General features: G+C 43.8%; 1 pseudogene; it reads left to right on the top strand.

The window, feature by feature from the left end:
* Window positions 1–16,536: 16,536 nt before the first annotated feature.
* On the top strand, window positions 16,537–16,690 carry LOC123433788 (annotated as a pseudogene).
* The last annotated feature ends 857 nt before the right edge of the window (window positions 16,691–17,547 follow it).

Here is a 17,547-nt window from a genome sequence, read left to right as displayed (position 1 = left end):
AACTCTAGCTCTATAAGTTGTCTTTCGTCCCAGGAAAAATAGAAAAGAGAAGTTTTCGTCGCGTTTTCGATACGGAGGCGCCGCCACCACCTGTTCTTCATCTGGAGGGCAGATCTGGAGTCCGTCTTGGGCTCCGGAGAGGGGAAATCGTCGCCATCGTCATCATCAACCTTCTTCCCTCTCCAATTCCATGAAGCTCTTCGTCGTTCGTGAGTAATCTATTCGTAGGCTCGCTGGGCGGTAATGAGTAGGATGAGATCTATCATGTAATCGAGTTAGTTTTGATGGGGATTGATCCCTAGTATCCACTATGTTCTGAGATTTGATGTTCCTACTACTTTGCCATGCTTAATGCTTGTCACTAGGGCCCGAGTGCCATGATTTCAGATCTGAAATTATTATGTTGTCACCAATATATGTGTGTTTTAGATCCGATCTTGCAAGTTGTAGTTACCTACTATGTGTTATGATCCGGCAACCCCGGAGTGACTAAACCGGAACCACTCCCGGTGATGATCATAGTTTGAGGAGTTCATGTGTTCACCAAGTGCTAATGCGTTGGTCCGGTTCTTTATTAAAAGGAGAACCTTAATATCCCGTAGTTTCCTTTTGGACCCCGTTGCCACGGGAGGGATGGACAATAGATGTCATGCAAGTTCTTTTCCCTAAGCACGTATGACGACACACGGAATGCATGCCTGCATCACATTGATGAACGGGAGCTAGCCACATATCTCTCCGTGTTATAGTTGTTGCATGATGAATATCATCCAAACAAATCACCCACCCATTTCCTACGAGTTTGTCCTACTCCTGTTGCTACTGCTGTTACTTGTTTTGCTCTGCTGCTGCTACTACTGTTGCTACTACTGTCGCTTGCTACTGTTGCTACTTGCTACTGCTGTCACTACTGTTGTTCCTTGCCGCTGCTATTGCTCGTTACACTATCGTTACTCGTTACTTTGTTGTTACTACTGTGCCTGCAGATACTAATCTTTCAGCTGTGGTTGAATCTGACAAATTCAGCTGCTAATACTCGAGAGTATCCTCTCACCTCCTTTTGGCAATCTACAAATTTGGGTCGAATACTCTACCCTCGAAAACTGCTGCAAACCCACGTGCTGGTGGGCCATCAACAACATTCTTCCAGTTTCATTGCCGGGGAGTGCTATCAGCATTCTTCTGGTGCCGTTGCAGGAGAAGGTTAGTTGTCATAAGCATTCGTCTAGCTAACACTAGAGATTGCAGGATCAACACTTTTCTAGAGCCATTACCAGGGAAGCACAGCTGACGTCACTTACCAAGGAGTAATTTCCCCAAAATGGTTCGGAGAATGGTGCTTTGAGCAAGGAGATCAAAAATCACAGCCAAATGAGCAAGAACACGGGTTTGAGCTGCAAAACAATTTTTTCTGGAGGTGGAAGAAGAGGCTGGGAGCTAGAATGAGTGGAGGGGGTCCCTGTGGGCCCCACAAGCTTGCCCTCTGCCACTAGGGGGTGGCGGTGGCAGGGCTTGTGGCCCATTGGTCTGGGGCCCAGGCCAGCTCTCAGGCCCGGTAATTTTCAAAAATTCCAGAAAAAATCATACTAAATTTTCAGGACCATCGGAGAACTTTTATTTTTGAGGTATTTTTCTCTGGGACGCTAAAACAGAAAACATGAAAAACTAAACTAATTCCATCATTTTTCTTCTAAGCACCATAAAATGAAAGCTCAAAACAGAGGTATGTGACTCTTTGATTCATCCATTTCATGGTCATCGAAAGAAATCCGTCAATAGGATTGATCAAGTCCTCATGACAAAACCTTCTCGAATCTCAAGAGAGAACGGAAAATTTTATAATAGCCACTAAGTCACCTCAATGGGGATATGTATCTCCCCAACAAGCAAATCATACTTCATCTTAACACGAGGAATAGGGCATTCAAATCTCCCAATAAGAATCGATGAAGTCTTTTCGATAGCATTGATGCAATGTACTTGATATCATTTCTTCGGAAAGTGCACTGTGTGCTCATTACCGTTGACATGGAAAGTGACATTGCCTTTGTTGCAATCTATAACAGCCCCTACAGTGTTTAAAAAGGGTCTTCCGAGGATGTAAGCCATGGCATCGTCCTCGGGAATATCCAAGATAACAAAGTCTGTTAAGATAGTGGTGTTAGCAACCACAACAGGCACATCCTCGCAAATGCCGATAGGGAAAGCAGTTGATTTGTCGGCCATTTGTAGAGAAATTTCAGTGGGTGTCAACTTATCCAACTCAAGTCTACGATAAAGAGAGAGCAGCATAACACTAACACCGGCTCCAAGGTCACATAAGGCAGTTCTTACGTAGTTTCCTTTAATGGAGCAAGGTATAGTGGGCACTCCGGGATCACCAAGTTTCTTAGGAGTTCCACCTTTGAAAGTGTAATTGGCAAGCATGGTGGAGATCTCAAGATCTGGTATCTTCCGTTTATTAGTCACGATATCTTTCCTGTACTTGGCATACCAGTTAACCGCATCTGAAGAAAGATGGGTCTTATCATCTCAACGAAACGCTCAAAATCCTCATCATCCTTTTTCTTGGATGGCTTAGGAGGAAAGGGCATAGATCTATGAACCCATGGCTCCCTTTCTTTACCATGCTTCCTAGCAGTAAAGTCATTCTTATCGTATCTCTTAGGTTGTGGATTATCGGGATTAACCGTAGGTTCAATCTCCACATCCTCATCATTGCTAGGTCGAGCATTATTATGAACATCACTGTCCATATTGTCACCAGGTTCATGTTCATCACCAGATTGTGTTTCCGCATCAGATGCAGAAATATCATTAGGTTCTTCAGGTGTGACAGTATTTGGTGAACTGGCATGTAGTATTCTATCATCCTTCTTCTTCTCCTTAGGATGACTAGGTGTATCAGCATTGATTCCTTGAGAATCTTGATCAATTCTCTTAGGATGACCTTCAGGATACAAAGGTTCCTGAGTCATTTTGCCTCCTCTAGTAATGACTCTGACAGAGTTGTCATTTAATTCATTGAGCAAGTCATTCTGAGCTTTAAATACTTGTTCTACCTGAGTAGTAATCATAGAGGCATGTTTACTCAGAAGTTTCAGATCATTGACATTTGTGTCTACACAAGCACTTAAATGGCTAAGCATACGAGTACTTTGTTCCAAATGTCTGCTAACATAATCAATGAAACTCTGTTGATTGGCAACAAAGTTGTCAAATTCATCAAAGCATAGGCTAGCAGGTTTATCAAAAGGAATATCACTCTCATCAAACCTATGCAGAGAATTCACTTCTACTACCTGTATCGGGTTATCGAGACCATGGATCTCTTCGATAGGTGGTAGATTTTTGACATCTTCAGATCTAATGCCTTTCTCTTGCATAGATTTCTTGGCTTCTTGCATATCTTCGGGACTGAGGAATAGAATACCTCTTTTCTTCGGAGTTGGTTTAGGAGGTGGTTCGGGAATAGTCCAAGCATTATCGTTGATCAAGATGTTATTCAGTAGGGTCTCAGCTTGTTCTACAGTTTGTTCCCTAAAAACACAACCGGTACAACTATCTAGGTGGTCTCTAGAGGCATCGGTAAGTCCGTTATAGAGGATATCAAGTATCTCGTTCTTCTTAAGAGGGTGATCAGGCAAAGCATTGTGTAGCTGGACGAGCCTCCCCCAAGCTTGTGGAAGACTCTCTTCTCCGAGTTGAGCAAAGTTGTATATTTCCTGCAAGGCAACTTGCTTCTTATGGGCACGGAAATATTTCTCACAGAAGTAATAGACCATATCCTGGGGACTACTCACACATCCAGGAGCAAGAGAGGTGAACCAGGCTTTAGCGTCATCCTTTAGAGAGAAAGGAAACAGCTTAAGGATATAGTAGTGGCGGATCTTCTCCTGACTAGTGAAAAGGGTGGCTATATCGTGAAGTTTGGCAAGATGGGCTATGACCGTCTCAGACTCATAACCGTGAAAAGGATTAGATTCAACTAGAGAGATTATCTCAGGATCGACAGAGAATTCATAATCCTTATCGGTGATAAAGATAGGTGAAGTGGCAAACTTCGGGTCGTATTTCATCCTAGCTTTCAGAGATTTTTCCTTCCACTTGACAAGTAATTTCTCAGCGTCATAGGCATCCTTACACGCAAGAAAATCCTCAGCTATATCTCCCTCCATAACGTAACCCTCAGGTATATCAGGCAATTCATATCAAGGAGAGCTAGATCTAACTGGAGCAAAAGCAGGTTCTATCTCAATAGTATCGACAGTTTCAGAAGCATCATGAGCATTGACGGTAACTCTATCAATATGAGCATCAAGGAATACCCCTAGTGGAACATGAGGCAAAATAGCATCTCTAGCAATATCAAGCATAGCATCATCAGGCATAGCATCTCTAGCAGTATCAAGCATAGCATCTCTAGCAGTATCAAGCATAGCATCTCTAGCAGTATCAAGCATACGATCTCTAGCAATATCAGGCATAGTATCAAGCATAGCATCTCTAGCAGTAGTATCACAAGCATCATCAAGCACAGGCGACATATCAAGGTTTCTAGCAGGAGGTGATGTCGCAAACTTACTCATAACTGAAGGTGAATCAAGTGCAGAGCTAGATGGCAATTCCTTAGCTCCCCTCGTAGTTGAGGGCAAGACTTTGGTTTTTGGATCCTTCAGATTCTTCATAGTGATCAACAGATATAAATCCCAAGTAACTCAGAGAATATAGCAATACCTCCCCGGCAACGGCGCCAGAAAAATGCTGACTGGCACTCTCTAGCAATAGCTAGACGAATGTTGATTCTGTGACAACAAACCTTCCCTTGCAATGGGACCATAAGAATGCTACTAGCACTCCCCAGCAATGAAACTAGAAGAATGGTGTTGACGGCCCACCAGCGCGTGGGTTCGCAGCAGTTTTCGAGGGTAGAGTATTCGACCCAAATTTGTTGATTCGCCAAACAGGAGGTGAGAGAAAACTCTCGAATATTAGCAACTGAATGTGTCAGATTCAACCACACCTGAAAGATTAGTATCTGCAAGCAAAGTAGTAACAGCAAAGTAGCGAGTAACGGCAGTGGAAGGAACAGCAGTAGTGACAGCAGTAGCAAGTAGCAACAGTAGCAAGCGACAGTAGTAGCAACAGTAGCAACAGAGCAAGACAAGTAGCAGCAGAGAGCAAGACAAGTAACAGCAGCAGTAGGACAAACTCGTAGGCAATGGGTCGGTGATTTGTTTGGATGATATTCATCATGCAATAGTTATAACACGGAGAGATATGTGGCTAGCTCCCGTTCGTCAATGTGATGTAGGCATGCATTTCGTGTGTCGTCATACGTGCTTAGGGAAAAGAACTTGCATGACATCTATTGTCCATCCCTCCCGTGGCAGCGGGGTCCAAAAGGAAACTACGGGATATTAAGGTTCTCCTTTTAATAAAGAACTGGACCAACGCATTAGCACTTGGTGAACACATGAACTCCTCAAACTGTGGTCATCACCGGGAGTGGTTCCGGTTATTGTCACTCCAGGGTTGCCGGATCATAACACATAGTAGGTAACTACAACTTGCAAAATCGGATCTAAAACACACATATATTGGTGACAACATAATAATTTCAGATCTGAAATCATGGCACTCGGGCCCTAGTGACAAGCATTAAGCATGGCAAAGTAGTAGCAACATCAATCTCAGAACATAGTGGATACTAGGGATCAATCCCCATCAATATTAACTCGATTACATGATAGATCTCATCCTACTCATCACCGCCCAGCGAGCCTACGAATAGATTACTCACGAATGATGAAGAGCTTCATGGAATTGGAGAGGGAAGAAGGTTGATGATGACGATAGCGACGATTTCCCCTCTCCGGAGCCCAAGACGGACTCCAGATCTGCCCTCCAGATGAAGAACAGGTTGTGGCGGCGCCTCCGTATCGCGAACGCGATGAAATCTTCTCTTTTTATTTTTTTTCTGGGACGAAAGTGAACTTATAGACTTGAGGTTGGGGGCGGCAGAGCCGTGTGTGCCCCACAAGCTTGCCCACCGCCACCAGGGGGTGGTGGCGGAGCCAGGGCGTGTGGCCCGCTGGCCCACCCCCTCAGGTGGATCTTGGCGCAGATATTTTTCATATTTTCCAGAAATGCTCCCCGTAAATTTTTAGGACGTTTGGAGAACTTTGATTTCTGCACAAAAATAATACCAAGGCAATTTTGCTGAAAACAACGTCAGTCTAGGTTAGTTCCATTCAAATCATGCAAATTACAGTCCAAAACAAGGGCAAAAGAGTTTGGAAAAGTAGATACGATGGAGACGTATCAGTACTCCTCGGTCAATATCCAATAGCGGGACCTGGATGCCCATATTGGATCCTACATATTCTCCGAAGATCTTATCGGTTGAACCTCGGAGTCAAGGATTCATATAATCCCGTATGTCATACCCTTTGTCCTTCGATATGTTACTTGCCCGAGATTCGATCGTCGGTATCCGCATACCTATTTCAATCTCGTTACTGCCAAGTCTCTTTACTCGTTCTGTGATACAAGATCCTGTGACTTACACTTAGTCACATTGCTTGCAAGGCTTGTGTGTGATGTTGTCTTATCGAGTGGGCCCCGAGATACCTCTCCGTCACACGGAGTGACAAATTCTAGTCTTGATCCATACTAACTCAACGGACACCTTCGGAGATACGTGTAGGGCACCTTTATAGTCACCCAGTTACGTTGTGTTGTTTGATACACACAAGGCACTCCTCCGGTGCTAGTGAGTTATATGATCTCATGGTCATAGGAACAAATACTTGACACACAGAAAACTATAGCAATAAAACAACACGATCAATATGTTATGTTCATAGTTTGGGTCTAGTCCATCACATGATTCTCCTAATGATGTGATCCAGTTATCAAGCAACAACACTTTGCACATAGCCAGAAAACCTTGACTATCCTTGATCAACTGGCTAGCCAACTAGAGGCTTACTAGGGACATTGTTGTGTCTATGTATCCACACATGTATCTATGTTTTCACTCAATACAATTATAGCATGGATAATAAACGATTATCTTTAAACAGGAAATATAATAATAACTATTTATCATTGCCTCTAGGGCATATTTCCAACAGTCTCCCACTTGCACTAGAGCCAATAATCTAGTCCTCACATCGCCATGCGATTTACATTGTAATAAATCGAACACCCATACAGTTTTGGTGTTGATCATGTTTTGCCGTCGAAGAGGTTTAGTCAGCGGGTCTGCTACATTCAGATCCGTGCGCACTTTGAAAATATTCATGTCCTCTCCTTCGACGTAGTCGCGGATGAGGTTGAAGCATCGTTTGATGTTTCTGGTCTTCTTGTGAAACCTTGGTTCCTTTGCTAAGGCAATGGCACCAGTGTTGTCACATAAGAGAGTCAATGGATCTAGTGCGCTGGGCACAACTCCAAGATCTGTCATGAACTGCTTCATCCAGACACCCTCCTTTGCGGCCTCCGAGGCAGCCATGTACTCCGCTTCACATGTAGAATCTGCTACGACGCTCTGCTTGGAACTGCACCAGCTTATCGCACCCCCATTAAGAATAAATACGTATCCGGTTTGTGACTTAGAGTCATCCGGATCGGTGTCAAAACTTGCGTCGATGTAACCTTTTACGGCGAGCTCTTTGTCACCTCCATACACGAGAAACATTTCCTTAGTCCTTTTCAGGTAATTCTTGACCGCCGTCCAGTGATCCACTCCCGGATTACTCTGAAACCTGCCTGCCATACTTATGGCCAAGCTGACGTCTGGTCTAGTGCACATCATTGCATACATGATAGAACCTACGGCTGAAGCATAGGGGACGAACTCATTTGTTCTCTATCTTCCACAGTTGCTGGGAACTGAGTCTTACTCAATTTTATACCTTATAATACTAGCAAGAACCCTTTCTTGGACTGATCCATTTTGAACTTCTTCAAAACTTTATCAAGGTATGTGCTTTCTGAAAGTCCTATCAGGCGTTTTGATCTATCCCTATAGATCTTAATGCCTAGAATGTAAGCAGCTTCTCCTAGGTTCTTCATAGAGAAACTTGTATTCAAGTAATCCTTTGTGCTCTCCAATAGCTATACATTGTTTCCAATCAGCAATATGTCGTCCACATATAATATTAGAAACGCCACAGAGCTTCCACTCACTTTCTTGTAAATACAAGATTCACCAACCACTTGTATAAACCCAAACGCTTTGAGCACCTTATCAAAGCGCTTATTCCAACTCCGAGATGCTTACACCAGTTCATAAATGGATCGGTGGAGCTTGCATACTTTGTTAGCATTCTTTGGATCGAGAAAACGTTCGGGTTGTATCATATACAACTCTTCCTTAAGAAAATCGTTAAGGAACGCCGTTTTGACATCCATGTGCCAGATTTCATAATCGTAAAAGGTAGCTATTGCTAACATGATTCGGATAGACTTAAGCATCGCTACCGGTGAGAAAGTCTCATCGTAGTCAATTCCTTGAACTTGTGAAAAACCCTTTGCCACAAGTCGAGCTTTATAAACGGTCACATTACCGTCCGCGTCTGTCTTCTTCTTATAGACCCATTTTTTCTGAATAGCCTTGCGGCCTTCAGGTAGTACTTCTAAAGTCCACACTTTGTTATCGTACATGGATCCTATCTCGGACTTCATGGCCTCCAGCCATTTCTTGGAATCCGGGCCCACCATTGCTTCTTCATAATTCGCAAGTTCATTGTTGTCCAACAACATAATCGTTAAGACAGGATTACCATACCACTCAGGAGCAGTACGTGGTCTTGTCGACCTCCGAGGTCCGACAGTAACTTGATCCGAAGTTTCATGATCATCATCATCAACTTGTTCCTCAACCGGCGCCGCAGCAACAGGGGTTTCCCCTTGCCCTGCGCCACCATCAAGGGGAATTAGAGGTTCGACAACCTCATCAAGTTCTATCTTCCTCCCACTCAATTCTTTCGAGAGAAACTCCTTCTCAAGAAAAGCTTCGTTTTTAGCAACAAACACTTTTCCCTCAGATTTGAGATAGAAGGTATACCCAACTGTCTCTTTTGGGTAACCTATGAAGATGCACCTTTTCGCTTTGGGTTCCATCTTTTCAAGCTGACGCTTTTTGACATAAGCATCACATCCCCAAACTTTAAGAAACAACAACTTTGGTCTTTTGCCATACCACAGTTCGTATGGTGTCGTCTCAACGGATTTTTATGGTGCCCTATTTAAAGTGAATGCAGCTGTCTCTAATGCATAACCCCAAAACGATAACGGCAAATCGGTAAGAGACATCATAGATCACACCATCTCTAATAAAGTACGATTACGACGTTCGGACACACCATTACGCTGTGGTGTTCCAGGCGGTGTCAACTGTGAAACAATTCCACGTTGTCTTAAGTGAGCACCAAACTCGAAACTCAGATATTCACCCCCACGATCAGACCGTAGGAACTTGATCTTCTTGTTACGATGATTTTTGACTTCACTCTGAAATTGCTTGAACTTTTCAAACGTCTCAGACGTGTGCTTCATCAAGTAGACATAACCATATCTACTCAAATCGTCAGTGAAGGTGAGAAAATAACAATATCCGCCGCGTGCCTCCACACTCATCGGACCACATACATCGGTATGTATGATTTCCAACAAGTCACTTGCACGCTCCATTGTTCCGGAGAATGGAGTCTTAGTCATCTTGCCCATGAGGCATGGTTCGCACGTGTCAAGTGAATCAAAGTCAAGTGACTCCAAAAGTCCATCGGTATGGAGTTTCTTCATGCGCTTTACACCAATATGACCTAAGCAGCAGTGTCATAAAGCATGGCGCTATCATTGTTAACTCTAACTCTTTTGGTCTCAATGTTATGTATATGTGTATTATCGTTATCAAGATTCAATATGAACAATCCTCTCACATTGGGTGCATGACCATAAAAGATATTACTCGTAGAAATAGAAAAACCATTATTCTCTGACTTAAACGAGTAACTGTCTCACAATAAACAAGATCCAGATATAATGTTCATGCTTAACGCAGACACTAAATAACATTCATTTAAGTTCATAACTGATCCTGATGGTAACTGAAGTGAAACTGTGTCGACGGTGATTGCATCAACCTTGGAACCATTTCCCATGCGCATCGTCACTTCATCCTTCGCCAGCCTTCGCTTATTCCGCAGTTCCTGTTTCAAGTTGCAAATATGAGCAACAGAACCGGTATCGAATACCCAGGCACTACTACGAGAGATGGTTAAGTACACATCAATAACATGTATATCGAATATACCTGATTTTTCCTTGGTTGCCTTCTTATCAGCCAGATACTTGGGGCAGTTGCGCTTCCAGTGACAGATACCCTTACAATAATAGCACTCTGTTTCAGGCTTAGGTCTAGCTTTGGGTTTCTTCATCAGATTGGCAACATGCTTGCCGCTCTTCTTTGAATTACCGTTCTTTCCTTTGCCGTTTCTCTTGAAACTAGTGGTCTTATTCACCATCAACACTTGATGCTCTTTACGGAGTTCTGACTCTTCGACTTTCAGCATCGCGAATAACTCGCCGGGTGACTTGTTCATCCCTTGCATGTTATAGTTCAACACAAAGCTCTTATAGCTTGGTGGCAGTGATTAAAGAATTCTGTCACTGATAGCCTCTTGCGGGAGTTCAATCCCCAGCTCAGCTAGACAGTTTGAGTACCCAGACATTTTGAGCACATGTTCACTGACACATGAATTCTCCTCCATCTTGCAAGCATAGAATTTATCGGAGGCCTCATACCTCTCGATCCGGGCGTTCTTCTAAAAGATAAACTTCAACTCTTGGAACATCTCATATGCTCCATGACGCTCAAAGCGATGTTGAAGTCCCGGCTCTAAGCCATACAAGACTGCACATTGAACTACTGTGTAGTCCTCCTTGCGTGCTAACCAAGCGTTCTTAGCATCTTGGTCAGCCGCGGCGGGTGGTCCATCTCCTAGCACAACATTAAGGACATAATCCTTCTTCCCAGCTTGCAGGAGCAACTTAAGATTACGAGCCCAGTCTACAAAGTTGCTTCCATCATTTTTCAACTTAGCTTTCTCTAGGAACGTATTAAAATTCAGGGTGACTGTCGCATGAGCCATTGATCTACAACACAAATATTTTCAAAGTGGACTTAGACTATGTTCAAGATAATTAGAGTTTAACTAATCAAATTACTTGCTAAACTCCCACTCAAAAAGTACATCTCTCTAGTCATTTGAGTGGTACATGATCCAATTTCACTAGCTCAAGTCCGATCATCACGTTAGTTGAGAATATTTCAGTGGTAAGCATCCCTATGCTAATCATATCAACTATATGATTCATGCTCGACCTTTCGGTCTCATGTGTTCCGTGGCCATGTCTGCACATGCTAGGCTCGTCAAGCTTAACCCAAGTGTTCCGCATGTGCAACTGTTTTGCACCCGTTGTATGTGAACATTGAGTCTATCACACCCGATCATCACGTGGTGTCTCGAAACGACGAACTGTAGCAATGGTGCACAGTAGGGGAGAACACAAATTCGTCTTGAAATTTTAGTGAGAGATCACCTCATAATGCTACCGTCGTTCTAAGCAAAATAAGGTCCATAAAAGGATTAACATCACATGCAATTCATAAGTGACATGATATGGCCATCATCATGTGATTCTTGATCTCCATCACCAAAGCACCGGCACAATCTTCTTGTCACCGGCGCCACACCATGATCTCCATCATCATGATCTCCATCAACGTGTCGCCATCGGGGTTGTCGTGCTAATTATGCTATTACTACTAAAGCTACATCCTATCAATATAGTAAACACATCTGCAAACACAAACGTTAGTTTAAAGACAACCCTATGGCTCCTGCCGGTTGTCGTACCATCGACGTGCAAGTCAATATTAACTATTACAACATGATCATCTCATACATCCAATATATCACATCACGTCATTGGACATATAATATCACAAGCATACCCTGCAAAAACAAGTTAGACGTCCTCTAATTGTTGTTGCATGTTTTACGTGGTTGTTATGGGTATCTAGTAGATCGCATCTTACTTACGCAAAAACCACAACGGAGATGTGCAAATTGCTATTTAACCTCTCCAAGGACCGCCTCGGTCAAAACCAATTCAACTAAAGTTGAAGAAACTGACACCCGTCAGTCATCTTTATGCAATGAGGTTGCATGTCAAGCGATGAAACCAGTCTTTCGTAAGCGTACGAATAATGTCGGTCCGGGCCGCTTCAATCCAACAATACCGCCGAATCAAGAAAAGACTAAGGAGGGCAGCAAATCGAACATCACCTTCCACAAAACCTTTTGTGTTCTACTCGAGATTACATCTACGACATGAACCTAGCTCATGATGCCACTGTTGGGAAACGTCGCATGGGAAACAAAAATTTCCTACGCGCACGAAAACCTATCATGGTGATGTCCATCTACGAGAGGAGATTTGGATCTACGTACCCTTTTAGATCGCACAACGGGAAGCGTTAAGAAACGCGGTTGATGTAGTGGAACATCCTCACGTCCCTCGATCCTCCCCGCGAACCGTCCCACGAACCGTCCCACGATCCGTCCCACGATCCGCTCCGATCTAGTGCCGAACGGACGACACCTCTGCGTTCAGCACACGTACAGCTCGACGATGATCTCGGCCTTCTTGATCCAGCAAGCAAGATGGAGAAGTAGATGAGTTCTCTGGAAGCGTGACGGCACTCCGGTGGTGGTGAAGGATCTACTCCTGCAGGAATCCGCCCGAGCTCCGTAGAAATACGATTTAGAGGTAAAACAATGGTGTCTAGATCTGAGTTGCACGTGGAAAAGTTGTCTCAAATCAACCCTAAATACCAATATATATAGGAGGGAGGGGGAGGTACTTCCCTTGAGGGCCAAGCCCCCAAGGTGCGTCGGCCAAGAGGAGGAGGAGGAGTCCTACTCCAATCCTAGTCCAACTAGGATTGGAAAGTGGAGTCCTTCCCTTCCTTCCCACCTTTTTTCTTTCTTTCTTTAGTTTTCTCTCAATGGCGCATAGGCCTTATTGGGCTGTCCCACCAGCCCACTAAGGGCTGGTGCGCCATCCATAAGTCCTTTGGGCTTCCCCCGGGAGAGTTGCCCCCCTCCCGGTGAACTTCCGGAACCCATTCGTCACTCCCGGTACATTCCCGGTAGTGCCCAAAAACTTTCAGGTAACCAAATGAAGTCATCCTATATATAAATCTTCGTCTCCGGGCCATTCCGAAAACCCTCGTGACGTCTGTGATCTCATCCGGGACTACGAACAATATTCGGTAACCACGCATATAACTCAACTATACTAAAACATCGCCGAACCTTAAGTGTGCAGACCCTGCGGGTTCGAGAACTATGTAGACATGCCCCGAGGTACTCCTCGGTCAATATCCAATAGCAGGACCTGGATGCCCATATTGGATCCTACATATTCTTCGAAGGTCTTATCGATTGAACCTCAGTGTCAAGGATTCATATAATCCCGTATGTCATTTCGTTTGTCCTTCGGTATGTTACTTGCCCGAGATTCGATCGTCGGTATCCGCATACCTATTTCACTCTCATTACTGGCAAGTGTCTTTACTCGTTCCGTGATACAAGATCCCATGACTTACACTTAGTCACATTGCTTGCAAGGCTTGTGTGTGATGTTGTATTACCGAGTGGGCCCCGAGATACCTCTCTGTCACACGGAGTGACAAATACCTGTCTTGATCCATACTAACTCAACGGACACCTTCGGAGATACCTGTAGAGCACCTTTATAGTCCCCCGTTACGTTGTGACATTTGATACACACAAGGCACTCCTCCGGTGCCAGTGAGTTATATGATCTCATGGTCATAGGAACAAATACTTGACATGCAGAAAACTATAGCAATAAAACGACACGATCAATATGCTACATCCATAGTTTGGGTCTAGTCCATCACATGATTCTCCTAATGATGTGATCCAGTTATCAAGCAACAACACTTTGCACATAGCCAGAAAACCTTGACTATCCTTGATCAACTGGCTAGCCAACTAGAGGCTTACTAGGGACATTGTTGTGTCTATGTATCCAAACATGTATCTATGTTTTCATTCAATACAATTATAGCATGGATAATAAACGATTATCTTTAAACAGGAAATATAATAATAACTATTTATCATTGCCTCTAGGGCATATTTCCAACACTAGGGTTTCTCCAACATTTCAAAGATCTGTGCAAATAACAAGATTTAAGCAAAAACAAATTGGATGAATCAAAGGATATTACCACAAGCAACTAGGTGATGGAAAGATCCGCCGAAGGAAACAACCTTTTGGAGAGGATTTGAGGGGGGTTGAGGTTAGGAGAGAGGGGAAAATGAGAGTAGAGGGGAAAAGCTCAGGCTGGATTGGGGAGAGTGAGTGGGGTGGGTCCCACCCACTCTCCCGTTGGTTGTGTAACTTACCCGAGCGAGACGCTAGGGTGCCTGGCGTTTGGGTCTGGGGACCAGACGCCGTGACCCCTGGCGTCTGGACCCTTTGCCACGTCATCTCGTCAACGTCGGGGCAGATCGAGTGGGCCCAACCAGACGCCATGGTCCCTGGCGTCTCCAGTGTAACCTAGATGACAGGGACGTTGGCGTCACGTAAAGAGGTCAGATTTGATTATTTTTTTCAAACATAGGTTAAAACCGTATTTTCTTTGTACAAAAGGTTAAAACACAAAAAAAATTCGCCAGATTTGCTATGGCGGGTGCTCCTAAGTCTGGATCCTGCATAAAATGATGGGAATTTCCGCCTACTTCTTCATCATTTGCTCCCGTTTCCTGCACACTTTCAGAGTTAGGATCAAAGGTATCATTAGAGATTGACATGTGATCATTATGGTCAGTTGCTTCCCTTTGATCAACATGTGGTGACGGAAGGAGATGTGATGGAAGGAGAATTAGGTCCTTGCGAAGTCGAGCACCCGCATGAGAATGAAGGGTAGCAAAGGGAAACACATGTTCATGAAAGACAACATCACGAGAAATATAGATACGCCCGACAGAAATATCAAAGCACTTGTAACCCTTGTGAAGTCTAGTATAGCCTAACAAGGCACACTGTTTTGAGCGGAATTCAAGCTTATGTTTGTTGAACGAGCATAGATTAGGCCAAACGGCGCAACAAAAAATTCCAAGAAAGGTATAGTTTGGTTTAGTGCCAAAAAGCCGTTCTAGGGGAGATTGATTTTTGGTTGCACGACTGGGGTTTCGATTGATAAGATAGACAACAGTAAGGAATGCCTCGTCCCAAAATTTCAGTGGCATGGATGCATGAGCAAGAAGCGAGAGGCCTACTTCCACAATATGCCTATGCTTATGTTGGCATGAAACATGATGAGTGATTCCAATACACTCAAAAAAGGAATTTAGCTTTTGGTATTCACCCCCAATCGGTTTGCATGGCAATAATCTTACGATCAAAGAGACGTTCAACATGTTGTTGAAAAATACGGAATTTCTCAAACACATTTGATTTATGTTTAAGCAAATAAATTCAACTAAACTTGCTGAAATCATCGATAAAGCTGGCATAAATTTTTGTCTTCCTACGAAGATAGACCCAGGGCCCCAAATATCAGAAAAAACTAGCTCTAAAGGAGCTTTAGACTCACTAGTTGATCGAGGATATGGTAACTGATGGCTTTTGGCCATTTGACAAGCATCACAAACTGAGAGATGATCTTGTTTATTTGACACTGGAAGACTAAAACTGCGAATAATTTGCTGGACCACCGGAAAAGCAGGATGCCCCAAATGCTTGTGCCATCATGAAGTAGTGGGTTTTATTGCACCAAGCACTTGACGCTTAGGAGAAACGTGCCGACCCGTGACAGGAAATAGACCCCGCCTACTCCTGCCTTGAAGGAGGACCCTCCGTGTTTCCTGATCCTTGACAGAAAAGAATTGAGGATAAAGTTCAACGTAAGCATGATTATCTTCCATAAGTTGATAGGCAGAAAGAAGATTTTTAGAGGCACATGGTACATGAAGAATATTATTTAATTTAAGCGAGCCTTGGGGAGTAGCTAAAACCGTATGACCAACATGTGCAATATCCATACCTTGACCACTTGTAGTATGGATTTGTTCGTTGCCGGTGTAGCGATCACGAACCGCAAGCCATTTAAGATCGCCCGTCAAGTGATCCATGGCATCGGTGTTGAGATACCAATCGGCATCGACCCCGTACGAGTTGGCGGTGATGTTTGCAGACCGATCACCATCACCTCTTCCTCCTTGACCTCCTCCTCCTCCTTGGCGCTGAAATTTGTTGTTGTAGTTGCAATCACACCTCTTCCTCCTCGCCACAATAACACATCAAGTTCAGATAAGTCAATTCTGCTCTCAGATTGGTCGCACCCGCAAGGGGGATCTTTCAGCTGCGACATACTTTACCAAGATGTAAACTATTGCTGATGAGATGGCGGCTGCTGGCAAGCCGCTTGATGAAGATGAAGTTGTGTCCCATATTCTTGAAGGTTTAGATGCAGATTACAACCCGTTTGTGTCTGCCATCTCCATGCGAGTGGACCAAGGCGTTGGTCTGAACGAGCTCTTCTCCCTTCTCCTCTCTACGGAGGCACGCATCGAGGCTCAGAACTCCTACGACAACTACAGTGCCAATCTAGCCTCCAAGGGAGGCAACCGTGGTGGATATGGCCGCCCGGAAACACCGGTGGGGTGACAACACGCTCAGCAACGACAATAACTCAAGAGGTAGTGGCCCTCACTCCAACAACAATTTTGGTGCTCATCAAGATGGAGGCGGAGGTGATATGATCAAGTGTCAACTCTGCAAGCTCGAGGAACATGGAGCATGGCATGCAAGAAGAGGTATGATCACAACTACAACAACAACTTTCAGCGCCAAGGAGGAGGTGGAGGAAGGTTAGGACCTGCTGGTCCTGGGTCACCCAGATGGCATACTCCAGATTGGGGACCTCCTCCACCACCTTATTGTCAAAAACCTCCTTCTCCGACTGCAGGAACGCTGCTGGTTCCTTGACCAGGGCCGGGCCGGCAAAATCCAAGACCACGTGCCAAACTAAGAGATGGGGCACTATCTTACTAAAAAAACTACTTTCTTCGTTCCTAACTATAAGTTTTTTAGAGATTTCATTATGCACTATATACGGATGTATATAGACATATTTTAGAGTATGGACTTGCTCATCATGCTCCGTAGTGAAATGTCTAAAAATATTTATATTTTAAAATGGAGGAAATAATGAGCAATTATACTGCATATATATTTCACAGATTTTTTAATAACCTATATAATTTAATATCCTAGATAACAATTGAATATATAAAAAACCATACCTATATACTCAACTCCCAGTTGCGTAATATTTATTTGAACAACATTATTCTTTTAGTATTTTATAAAATAAAATCTTTAATTGTAGATTATGTGTCAATGTTTTGCAACTAAACAAACAGTCTAATT

This window comes from Hordeum vulgare, chromosome 2H (genome assembly GCF_904849725.1).
Source record: "Hordeum vulgare subsp. vulgare chromosome 2H, MorexV3_pseudomolecules_assembly, whole genome shotgun sequence".
NCBI lineage: Eukaryota > Viridiplantae > Streptophyta > Magnoliopsida > Poales > Poaceae > Hordeum > Hordeum vulgare.
Note: the sequence above shows the minus strand (reverse complement) of the source record. Positions and strands in the feature narration are given on the sequence as shown.